General features: G+C 46.7%; 1 long non-coding RNA gene across 1 annotated transcript; it reads right to left on the minus strand.

The window, feature by feature from the left end:
- Positions 1–814: 814 nt before the first annotated feature.
- LOC125940240 (uncharacterized) lies at positions 815–12329 on the minus strand. Its single transcript, XR_007463472.1, has 4 exons — positions 12027–12329; positions 11385–11543; positions 11005–11149; positions 815–8564 (listed from the first exon to the last, which is right to left on the minus strand). It is a non-coding gene; the product is annotated as an uncharacterized LOC125940240 (long non-coding RNA).
- Positions 12330–12638: the final 309 nt, after the last annotated feature.

Genomic DNA, 12638 nt, shown 5'->3' on the forward strand with positions numbered 1-12638 from the left:
ATGCCTTTATTTCTGAGCAGCCGCCCGAGTCAGAGACGAAGCACCGCACGAGACAAAAGATGATGATGAGTCGTATGTACAAATGAAGACGACGATATGCACAAATAGCGCTCACACAAGATGATGAGTCGTATGTACAGATGACGACGACGATATGCGCAAAATGCGCTCACAATATATTTAGGTGTATGTATATGCAACGCCTTGCTATATCGGAAGTGGTCATAGCGCTAGAAGACACGGACAAGAACGAGAGAACAGGACGAGTCTTGTCCGTGTCTTCTAGCGCTATGACCACCTCTGATGTATCTAACCAACTAGCCCAAAAAAGCCATACTTGTAGCCTTGCTATATATTACAACCGGTATATGCAGGTTATATTGCCACACCGTTCTATCACTAAAGTTGCTCATACCTTGTCTCACATTTTTGACAAAGTTATTCCTCGGAATTTTGAGATTGACAGCCCTGAAACAAATGTCATCAAAGAAGACACCGACAGTGCATGCCTTTTATGTTAGATCTTCTCAGGCTGAAATATTAAAAGTGTGAAACAATAACAGAAACCTGAAAATGATGTAAATGTGTTGCCGCGACTGTGCGATACCACCGGGATCGGCCCACGCAAGAGGCCGCGTTTTTACCAGAAAGTTCACGAAAGCGTTCACTGCCAGCGTTTCCCGATAAACATATTACATTTACATAAGCTGCTAGTTGCCAGGAAGCGTGAGCAGTCAGGGAACTTTGAATGCTATCGCGTTCCACTCTTAACGGCGAAACGAAACTTAAGCACCTCCAATTTTTACCCGGGGGGGGGCTAGCAGGCCATAACGAAGAATGTCTAACCGTAACGACAAAGTGTTAATTGGAGGCTGCTATCGCCCTCCCGATTAGAATTAGTGTTTTCTTGTTGAACTGCGCTATAGCATTACAAAAGCAATTAATATCTGTCAGGCTGATATCATTTATCCCCTTGGAGACTTCCAATTTTCCACTGCCTGGAATGACTTCTATCATCCTGTAGGTCTTCAACTGAATTTATTTAACGTTAGATTATAATTTATTCCAAATGGTTACCCAACCCACCTGCAGCACTAGCATATTGGACTTAGTTCTTACTAGCACCCCTGAAACATTTGGTGAAGTGACTTGCTTAGAAGGCTTTAGTGATCATAAGTTGCTTCAACTTACTCTTAATGACTCCTTGCCGTCTACAAGCATCACTAAGAAAGCTATCCGTGACTATAACAAAGGTGACTACAACAAAATAAATGAGGAACTTGAGATGTTTCTTTCTCACACTTTATTACCTTTGTTTTCTGGTTGGTCAATTAACGAAACCTGGTTTCTTTTCAAGGAAAAGCTCTGCACATTAGTAAAAAAGTACGAGGGACGTTCCGAAAGTAAGTTTCATAATTTTTTTGAAGGAGAACATGGTGCAACAGGTGAAACAAACAATCGCCTTAAGAATCCACACCCGTTGCTGGTTCAATGATGGAAGGAGTGTCAGCAGAGGAGGAATGACGCATGCGCAGAGCGACGAAGAAGAGAGTGTAGCAGCAGACTGGTGTGCCCAAGGTTATTCGAGTACAAATCACGATGGCAGACAGATGTGTGCTGACAACGTGGTCAATGGGAGTGCGTGCTGTTATCCGGTATGAATGGGCACGTGGGACTAGTGTGTCCATCATCCATGAACGCCTACAGATCGTGTATGGTGAAGAGGTCATGCCTCGTCAAATGCTTGGTTGCTGGCGTCGCATGTTCAGTGAAGGAAGGTAGAGTGTGGAGGATGAAGGTTGAAGTGGGTGTCCCTCCACATCCACGAATGAAAACATTACTAGAGTACAGGACATGGTGTTTGCGGACAGGTGCATAACGATGTCAGACGTGGTGTCCATACCGAGTAATGGTGATGCTCAGGCCCTCTCCCATGCTGCATGATTTGTTGGGTTACCAAAAGGTGTCTGCAAGATGCGTGCCGAGAAACGAGACCCCGGATCACAAGACCACACGAATGGGAATCAGCATCGATCACTTGATGCGGTACGTGCAAGAGGGAAATGAGTTTCTGTTCAGAACCCTCACAGGTGATGATACATGGGTGCACCACTTTACTCCCGAAACCAAGGTTGCCTCAATGATGTGGAAGCATCCCGATTCACCAGCGAGGAAAAAATTCAAAGTGCCACCCTCAGCAGGAAAGGTAATGGCCACAATGTTCTGGGACACGAAAGGATTTCCACCGTGAAGGGACGATCAATATGGCATGCTACTGCGGCACCCTCACCAAACTCAGGTCCGCCATTCGATGAAAAAGACCAGGGCTCTTGAGTGAAGGTGTTGTGCTTTTGGATGAGAACGCAAAACCACACACAAGGCTCACACACGATCAGGTTCGTCGCTTCAGATGGGAGAGATTGGATCACTCGGCCTACAGACCCGATCTTGCCCCATCGGACTTTCACCTGTTCCTGCATTGAAAGCCGCACTCTCGGGATGTCACTTCCAAAGCAATGCTGAGGTGGAGCAGGCTGTGCGACAATTTCTTGCATCGCAGGCCACCGAGTTTTACCAGAGTGGTTTCTTCAAACTGATTTCACGCTACGACAAATGTCTCAATGCTGGTGGCAACTATGTGGAAAAATAGTGCAAGGTGTTATAGTTCATGATGCCATGGTGTAACTTTTTTTGGCAATAAAGTGTCCGTGTGAATATAAATGATGAAACTTACTTTCGGAACGTCCTTCGTATATCCCGCTAATCAAAATAACTGGTGATAAAACGAATCCCTGGTTCACCCAGTACCTTTGAAGGCTAAGGAATAAGAAGAAACGGTTATACACGAATGCGAAGCACACAGGCTCGCCCACGGCTTGGGAAAGATATAACCTATGTTTGAAAATGTACTGCTCAGCTGTAAGTGAGGCTAAAGATAAATACTATTCCCATGATCTACCTTCTATTATTAAGTCCAACCTCAAAAAGTTTTGGCAGGCAATATCACCTGATCGCGGTTCGCACCATATTTCATTAGATGGCAAGAATGAAGTTCCGCTCACTGATAGTGAATGCCCCGCAGTCTTTAACACTTTTTTTTCATCCATGTTCACAAATGAAGACCTTTCACTCATTCCTGAAGTCGCTGATTTCGACAGCCAGTACATGGAACCCATCAATATTACTGAAGATGGTATCGCATGTCTCATTAATAACCTCAAAATATCTAGCTCTTCAGGAGTCGATAATATTAACTCTAAAGTTTTAAAAAATACCACTTCCATATCTAGTAAAATTTGGTACCATATTTTCTGCCAGTCATTATCATCAGGTCTGCTCCCCTCTGATTAAAAAATTGCTAAAGTGGTACCTGTGCACAAAAGTGGCAGCAAGAATTCCTCTGAAAACAACCGTCCAATTTCAGTAACAAGCATATGCTGCAAAATTGCTCGAGCATAAGATAGCATCTCACATATATGAACAGCTTGAATCAAATAATTTTCTCTTTACTAACCAGCACGGCTTCAGGAAAGGTTTATCAGCGAAACACAGTTACTAGAGCTCATTACTGACATGGACATTCTCATTCTCACATGGACCATAACATTCAAACAGATTGCCTCTTTATCGACTTTTCTAAGGCTTTCAACTGTGTAGCTCACAGCAGTTTGATTTCCAAATTAACTGCTCTCATATTAAACTGTTATCTTGGATAACAGTTTCTATCTTGGATCCGTAACTATCTTGGATCCGTAACTTCCTAACTAATCGTCAGAAATTGACAGTTGTGAACAATTTTACGTAGCCCCGCGCCTACGTAACTTCCGCTGTACCACAGGGGCCATTGCTTTTTCTAATTTACATTCATGACCTGCCCAATAACATCTCTTCTTGCAGGCAAATTTTTGCCAATGATTGTATATTATACCGACCAATTACCCGCTTCGAGGACCACCTTATTCAAGGTGACCTTCAATGCATTAGCGACTGGTGCAACACCTGGCAAATGACACTTAATTCATCTCAATGTGAAGTAATTACTTAAACACACAAGCACTTTAACTCGAGTTTTTCTTATTATATAAATGCGGATCCAGTATTGGAAGCTTCACTGTACAAATATCAAGGTGTTAATCTCGCACCAAATCTTTCCTGGGATTCATATAACAACCATATGCGCTAATGCTTCAAAAACACTAAGGTACATTCATCGCAACCTATGTAAATCTCCGTCTAACATCTGCAGGTTAGTTTTCCAGACTTTTATCCATCCACAGCTGGAGTTCGCATCCCCAATATGGTCTCCTCATCACGAGTACTTAATCTGCACGTTAGAAGCCATCCAAAACCGAGCTAGTCGATTCATTTCCTGCAATTACAATAGGCAGTCAAGCATAACTCGAATCAAAGTAGACCTTTCACTTCATGCACCAAGTATAGTCGTCGATCGTGACGTGGCATTGCTGTCCTTGCTCCCATAAATATGTCAATCATATGAAGTTATCGTCTTTGCTGCTGGAACATACAAGGTGCATTTCACGAAAAACTGAATAATGAGTTAAATTTCAATCGCATCTACGGAAACAAGGATGCATTTAATTTGTCAGCTTTGCCACGAGCCATCCACTTGTGGAATTCCCTTCCCAAGAGCACTGTCATGTAAATGGACAGATATGAATTTGAGCAACTCCTGAACCTGCAGTTTCTTTTCTAAATATGTGTCATTCTGTATGCTATGTTCTGTATATCTACGTAATGTTACGCAGATTTTTTTTCTTTTTCATGCTTCCAGCTACACTTCTTTTTATTATGTGCACGAGCAATGTGTGTGGTAAAACGATGTTTTGTAAGCTACCCCGAACTGTAATTTCTGTTTAAGCATTGTTAGTATCGCTTTTTGTTTTCCTTTTCCTGCTTTAAACTACACTTTTTTTTACACAATGTTTGCTTATGTGCATGATAAAATTTATCCAATGTTTTGTTCGCTACCCCGTCTTCTTCATTTGTAAACCTGTTTTGCAACGATGATTTCTACCCATCGTTGCAGCACTCAAGTGTAGAACTGTCTTGCAATGATGTCCCCCTCACTCAATGCTCCTCATGGTGCCTGTAAGGTATTTTGATCACACTCGCTGCGGTAGCCGTGAGGCCGATCGCCGTCTCTTCGGATGAGTCCATGTCCCAGGTAGCAACTGACGCAGCCGCGAGCTGTTCTCTACCAATCGCCACGCTGACGGCGTGCGCCTCCACCCCTCTGTACTTTGCAGCGTCTACGTAGCGGACATCCTCGTCGTCTTCGTACGCCTTTCTGAGCATTTAGATTCTCGCTGTTCTTCCCTTGTGATACTCGGGATGCATGTTGCGTGGCAGCGTCATGACTTTGATGTTGTTTTGTAGCTGCAGCGATATTCTTTTCTTGCCTTTGTCGTTGTCTTCTACTTGGTATCCCAGGCTTCTCAGGGTGTCTTTTCCCGGCTTGGTCAGCTTGAGTCAGCTCATTCTATGAGCTTCCACTAGCTCTTCCTAAACATTATGGATACCCAGGCTCAGTAGCTTTGATACCGTTTGGGCTAACCCTAACGCCGTCTTGTGTGCCTTCCATATCAGGGCGTCCAGCTTGTCACGCTCGCTGTATTTGAGTCCCAGGTAAGGCTGTACGTCACCCTACTGGTAACCAGGGTCTGCACTATCCTGAGCGTATCTTGCTCCTTAAGGCGATGGTCTTGCTGAGTTGGTTGATGGTAGCGCCGTCCTTTTCCAAAGTGAGCCCCAGGACTCAGAGCGTGTTCACCTTGGATATTCTTACGCTGTTCAGCGTCACTTCGAGGTCCGGCGTCTCCAGTGGAGGATGCCTCCTCGTCCTCCCCCTCAACACCAGCAGCTCTGACTTCTCCGGGGCGCACGCGAGGTTGCACTCACACAGGTAGCTCTCGGTATTGCCAACCGCCTCCTGCAGCGTGTCTTGCTGCTCTCCCAGTATAACGCATGCTCAATGCCCTTTATTTCCCTCAGGAGCAGTGGCAAGCCCCTCATAGCACAGTTGAATAGCAGCGGGGAGATTACTGAGCCCTGAGGGGTTCCTTTCTGCGGGACTCTGAGCTTTTACATTCTCCGGTGGGCCAGTCCCCCCGTGGCCGTCTGGTCTGTCGGGAAGTCCCGGACATAGTTGTACGTTTTTTGTTGAAAGGTATGGTCGAAAGCCGTACATGGTGCTTGCCAGGAATCCCTCTTCCTCCAGGTACAGGGAAAGCCGGTTGTGAACCATGTGTTCGAATAGCTTGCCTGCACACGACGTGAGGGAGATCGGCCCCAGGTTTTGTAGATTGACGGTTTTCTTAGGTTTCGGTATCATGGTCACGTCCGCATCGTTCCTCGTGGCAGGGATCTTGCCGCTTTCCCAGTATTTGTTTTTGTACTTTAGTAGTCGTGTCGTGGCCTCGGCATGCAAGTTGCGAAGCATGGTATTATTTATTCTGTGTCTCCCGGGCGTCATGTTCGTCATCAATTTCCCCAGCGCGGCCAGGACCTCTGCCTCGGTGAAAGGGTTGTCCAGCTCTGGGTTGGGTTGGCCTGTGTACTCTGGCAGGGTGACAGGGGGCTGTTGGTGTTGTGCCCAAGTACCTTTCGGTGACGACTTGCAGGACGTCTTCCTCCGTCCCCTGGAAGTTGTGAATCAACCGCTGGATCTGTTGTCCCGTGATGGCCTTCAATTCCGTCTTGGCTAGCAATGTCTTCAGGAACGCCCACGTCTGGTGGTTGCTAAAGGTGCCTTAGAGCCGGTCGCACACCTGGTTCCAGTTTTGTCTGGCCAGGTCCTCGGCGTACTCTTCCGCTTGCCTCGTAATGCCGGTGATGCGGAGCCTGACTTTGCGATTTCTTTTCTGCTTCTTCCATCTTCTGAGCAGGCCCCGCCTCGCTTCCCACAGGTGGAGCTAGTGGGAGTCCATCTCAGGGTTGTCGATGCTGAGTTCGACTGTCTTGGTATGCTTGTCCCCCATTTCGACGATTCGCTTCATCCAGTTTTCATTCTTGCGGTCCAGTCCATGATCTTGGCCTGGCCCGTCCTCAAGGGGGTGTTGTGGTGTCGTATTATTGTCTGAACAATGCGGTGATCACTCCCCAAGGTTTCGTCCACCCTCGCCCATAGGACCTGCCGTATGCCGATGGAGAGGGTGAAGTCGGGGCTGGTGTCCCTCCAGACGCTGTTTCCCACCCTGGTGGGAATGTGAAGGTCGTTCCACAACGTCAAGCCATACTGTTCAGCCACGTCGTGCACATTGTTGCCCTTTTTGTTGGTGACGTGGTAACCCCAGGCGACATGGGGTGCATTGAAGTCGCAGAGTACGATTAATTTCGGTCCTTAGGTGATGTTTTTTGTTGGCCGTGAGGAGCCCATCGAAGTCATTTAGGGTTTCAGACGGCGGACTGTGCACGTTTAGTATAAAGAGGGACTGGAGTGTCTTCACTCCCGGTATTACTTCTACGAGGGTATGTTCTGTTCCGATTGATGTAATGCTGATGTATTGTGTGCTGCTTCTTCATGAGAATGGCCATCCTCCCCTCGGCTATGTGGGTCTCATAGCCGCAGAGTTTGAGTTCGGTGGTTGCTGTCTCCTGTAGGGCGATGATGTCCAGTTGATGACTGCAGGTGAATTGTAGAAGGTTTTGCGTTTTACGTCATATCGATTGACAGTTCCATTGCCAGATTTTGAGCATTTTGTCCTTTCCCTTCTTAATCACCATTTTGAGGTGTAGGACCTCATTGTTTCTACGCTGGTCTGATTCGGCTTTTTTCTTAGTTGTTCTCGTTCTTGTTCAAGGGTGGCGAGGCACCGATCAGTCTCGTCAGTCCTGATGGTTAGGTTGTTGATCGTGTTGGTGAGGGCGTCAATAACCTGTCCCATCTTGAGGATGGTTGTGTTTATCTTTCCGAACTTTTCAGTCATGGCACTCGTAATTTTCTTTTCATTAGCTTAGTGTTCAGTTCCCTGAGTGATTCTACCATTTTTTCCAGCTTCGTGATTTGCTACTGCTGATGTGTGTTAGCTAAGAAGTCTGGGGAGGGAGCGTTGAGAGGCTTGACAAGGTGTGCCCAGCTCACCTTCTGTTCCTGTGTTGTTGCTGGTGGCAGCATTGTGACTGGGACTTGGACCTGCCTTCCGCCTCCTCTTCTGAGGTGCTGTTTGCCCGCAGTCTGCTCTTCGACCTATTTCTTGCTTCCCTTATTCGTAGCGGTAGGGGTGCTGGCTTCAATCGCTTCTTGCAATCTCTTCTCGCTGTCATGTGGGGCAGACCGCACAGCTGGCACTTTGGTTGGAATTCATGGTCTTCTTGGCGAACTTACTAACCCTTAGTGAAGTCTTTCGAACTGTCACAGCCGTAAAGCACCCCTATCTGTAGTTTGCGCCACAGTGGCGGGAAACAGTCGAGGGCCTGCACTCTGTTTCAGCATCTCTGAAACACATATGACTGACTTGACTACAAGCGTCACTCCCCTGTACAGAACATAAGAACACACAAAGTGTGCCAGTGCCAGTTGTGTCCGCACCCTCAGTTTGGCAAGCCTAGGAAGAGAAACAGACAAGGGTTAAGGGTTCTGTGTTGGGTTAGCATGATTACTCTTTAATGACGGTTCTGCTCGAAAAATAGTATAACCTAATGACAAAATTTACGACTGCAATAAACATTCAAATCCGTTCACCTGCTCTAGTACAAGAGATAAAAACTAAATAAAAGCGCGACACATGAGCACTGCTTTTAAAGGCCAACTGCAACGAAATTCTGGACCACGTAAAAAGCTCAGTTTCAGCTAATTTAGATGTATAGCAGCCTCCCTGAAAAAGTCATATGCTTGAAATGCGAGTGGGTGCGTCTCAAAACGCTCGGAAAAATATAAGTTTTTTATACCGAAACTGATAAAACGCGACCATTAACACTGACTGGAAGTGGCGTACTTTGGAGACTGCAGAGAAGCAGCGCCTGGGTCGTCTGCTTCCTTTGATTGTATACCGTTCCCATGTATCAGCAAACAGGTCCTAGACGTCTGCTAGCCAGTATTCTTTGCAAGCTGCTTCGTGCACTGTGCCAACGCAGTTGCGCACCCGCGCTGTTCTTTTAATGCGAAGTATTCTCCCAGTCAAGCAGAGCCTCAATGCGTTCTGCCTCCACTCGTACAAGAGCGCATTGGGATGGCCAAGGTAAAGTGAGAAAGCTCAACACAGACGCGATCCACACGTGGCACAGCTTTAAGCTACGTCGGCGATAACTGGACGCTCTACAGTCTAGTGTGGCTGGTGCGGATATTGAACATGTCCTATCACACACCAGAGCCGCTGGAACAGGGTGCATCGCGCGCTAGCTTGGCTGACCAATAGGCTGCTGACATATATACAGTTCGGGTTCACTGATGCGAGCATATAACCTCCTTGGATGCGAGCGTGTTCAGTTGTTGCCTTCGACAAACAACAAAGCTCTCGCTCGCTGTGGCAAGAACTTATCGCCGTGCTGCTGCAGGTCAAGTTTAAAGTGCAGGGTAAACTTTTAGCGATCTTAGCGTCTCGAATATGATGTAACTGATTTCACCGACTTCTGCCTGGCAGGCTGTAAACGCCGGACTCGTTGACTGTTAAGGACAACTGCCACCATCTGTAATAAAGGATGACAAGTAGCTGAGGCTCGGCATGGCCGGGCAAGAGGCGTCTACCCTCTATCACGGCCGTGGGCTCGGTGCTAAGTGCGCGTAAACTCGCGGCCAGATAGGCCGGGCTCCGGCCACAGTAACATTTCGCCGATTTTGCTCTGGCGGCATCACATTCTTGCATGGCTTGCTGCAGCATCTACACCATGCTGCAGCTCTACTCAGCGTTACGTAATGCACAACCATTGCTTGTGTTCGAGTACGTGTTCAAGCACTCAACGGCCACGCAATGCGTCGATGTTCTTGTAACAGTTCGATTCACGTGTGCAATGAGAAAGCACGCCCATAGAGACAACCATCCACTTGCGCGCGTTGAGTGAGCGATGCGCTTGGGCGCCTAGGCGCAACTGAGAGATCAGCAGTCGTGTACGGTTCTCCAACGTTCGACATTTCGGCATCACTACCACTTTGCCACCAGGTGTACATTTTGTCTGCATAGGTGCTATTTAAAGGCTGCCAATGAAAAACATTTGAAAATTACCAGCCCAGCGGCTTTGCGAAGATTACATTGATAGTATACGCTAAGCATTTGTAGGCAATTTGGCCCAAGTGAAATTTCGTTGAAGTTGGCCTTCAACCAGGAGGAGTTCAGTGAAAAAAGAATCATTGTTATGAAGGAGAAGCAAACACACATGCAAACAGCAAGTCAGCCTGATTCATTACTAAAGGAGAAAAACAAAGTGAGGATAAAATACATTATTTGGGTGAGAAGATAATGCACCAACTATCACACATCAAGAAATGCAGTCACACAAGTTTAGAGAAGCACAAAGAAAAATGCTAATAAAACGTGACATTTCTGAACACACTAGGCTTATATCAGTGATCATGGGAGTTTATGTTCTTTAACACTTAATCGACATTCCCTAAAACCAGGAATAGATGCATAAACTCCGTTTTCTCAAAGAAGCATGCACATGTTACAAACCTAGGTTTAGTCTAGCTGCATGTTAGGACTGCAAAGAAAATGATGCTGTTCGCAACACCTGTTCACAACGAGAGTAGAGGCAGCTCGCCCTTGACTTGGCCCGCACAAACAAGCAAGATACACCGAACAAAAATATTTCTATGGCAGCACCAGATTACATCGCACTTCACATCTGGGCAGTGCCTGTTTTTACAGTGCAATTGGTGTTCCAGTCTATTTAACTAGAACTATTGACCATTACGAGCTCGACCATACCTGCTTCGAACACTGCCACAGTGTTCCTGCACAAAAAAAAAGGACAACTCTAATAGTGCATTGACTGCACTGCATCAGAGCAATAAAAAAGATCATTATCTGAGTACCATTACAGTGGCCTCACCTTGTCCCCTTTTGGATTTTCCATTACATCAATCGCCATGCAGAGGACATCCAGGGTCGATGGTAGTGTCCTTCGTGCCCTTTCGTACACCCTGTCAGTAGTCTCGGAGCAACAGCTTGGTGCTTTGGTTCTCGTTCCTCTACACCTGGAAACGCAAGGAGTGCCACAAGCATTACAATTACAATGCTAAATAAATAGGTTCACTGTGGCTCCGAGTAACTTCACATGTAGGTCATTTAACTGTGCTCTAGAATTCTAACATGAATTTGCAATTTCCTTGGGCTGAACCGCTCTAAACTGATTCGGCTGAATACATGAGCTAAAGTGAGTTGCACAAATGAAAAATAAAATAAAAATAAAGCTATCGAAATGCTCCATACCGTTTGGTTCCGTCAGCTTGCCGCACTTTGTAAACGTCTGGAAAAAGCGTCGGGTTGTAGCCAGGATGACTTTCTATGGTGCTTTTTTCTTCATTGACGAAATGCTTAGAGCAAATCCTGGTTGATTCGGTCGGGACCCATTCGGAGCCATCTGCTGCGCTGAAAAATGAGATTTATTAACCACGCGAGCTTAATTTACATGACGCGAATGTTCGTTTTTCATCATGTACAATGATCGTTGGTCATTATGCCCCTTCCAGAAGGTGCGATTTCGCTTGCGAATTCCTTTGCTTGCCAATGCGCTATGCGTTTGCAATGCGATTTTGCAAATGTAAATTCGTAAGAGAAAATCGCACGCCTTAAAACGGCGACGTTGATCGTCAATGAATTGGCGGTAGCCAGCATAAAATAAGCGTCCTCGGCATAAAATGTTGCTCATCGCACACGCCATGTGTAATCCTGATCGTAACAAATGCTAAGAAGTCGTCAAATCGTCACAGTCGTGACAATTTTCTTTTAAATGTTGAGCGCTGACCAGGCCGTGACCGCTGGCGTCGCACAACGAGCTGCGGAACGCGCACCGTGTAGCACGATTGACAAAACAAACCCTTCTCACAAATATGATGAAAGAAGCTGACTTACTTTACTCTCCTCACAGCTGCGATCCATTTCTTACGCCGTTCTAGTTCGTAAGGCCTGCCAGGAAACCTGTACAACTTTATGCCGGGCTGGCCTTCGTGGTTGTGACAGTCCTTCACGCAGCAGTATCGCCGGTTCCAGCATTTGTTCTTTTTCGCACCTCCCTCAATTCCTACGCTTACCCGTGAAGCACATGCCATTGCACTGTCGCAAGACGCATCCGAAAAACACAAAAAGCGGCTAATGAACCAAGCAAGACGGCTCCAACCGTGGTCGACACGAAGTGCAGGGCGCGGGAACCATAGAATCAACGCCTTCTAAATAGTCTTGATAGAATACTAGAATACGTGTCGAGCCGGCCGAGCCGCAGAGCAACCTCCCCAGTGCTGTCACGTCGCTGCGGCAGATGGCAGCAGAGTAACCGCAAACTCCACTGTACTACGGTGGCTAAATGGGTAGGTGGACCGTGCCGATCAAGGTGCCGATTATGGCCTGCGAGATGTGCGCGCGCCGGTTGGAAACGACCGGCGCACCAAATCTCGGAGGCGATATGCCGACGTGGTGCGGACTTGCGTAGTTCACTACTTTTCCGCGTGATGACAGCAGGAGTAAGGC

This window comes from Dermacentor silvarum, chromosome 9 (assembly GCF_013339745.2).
Source record: "Dermacentor silvarum isolate Dsil-2018 chromosome 9, BIME_Dsil_1.4, whole genome shotgun sequence".
NCBI classification, from domain to species: Eukaryota; Metazoa; Arthropoda; class Arachnida; order Ixodida; family Ixodidae; genus Dermacentor; species Dermacentor silvarum.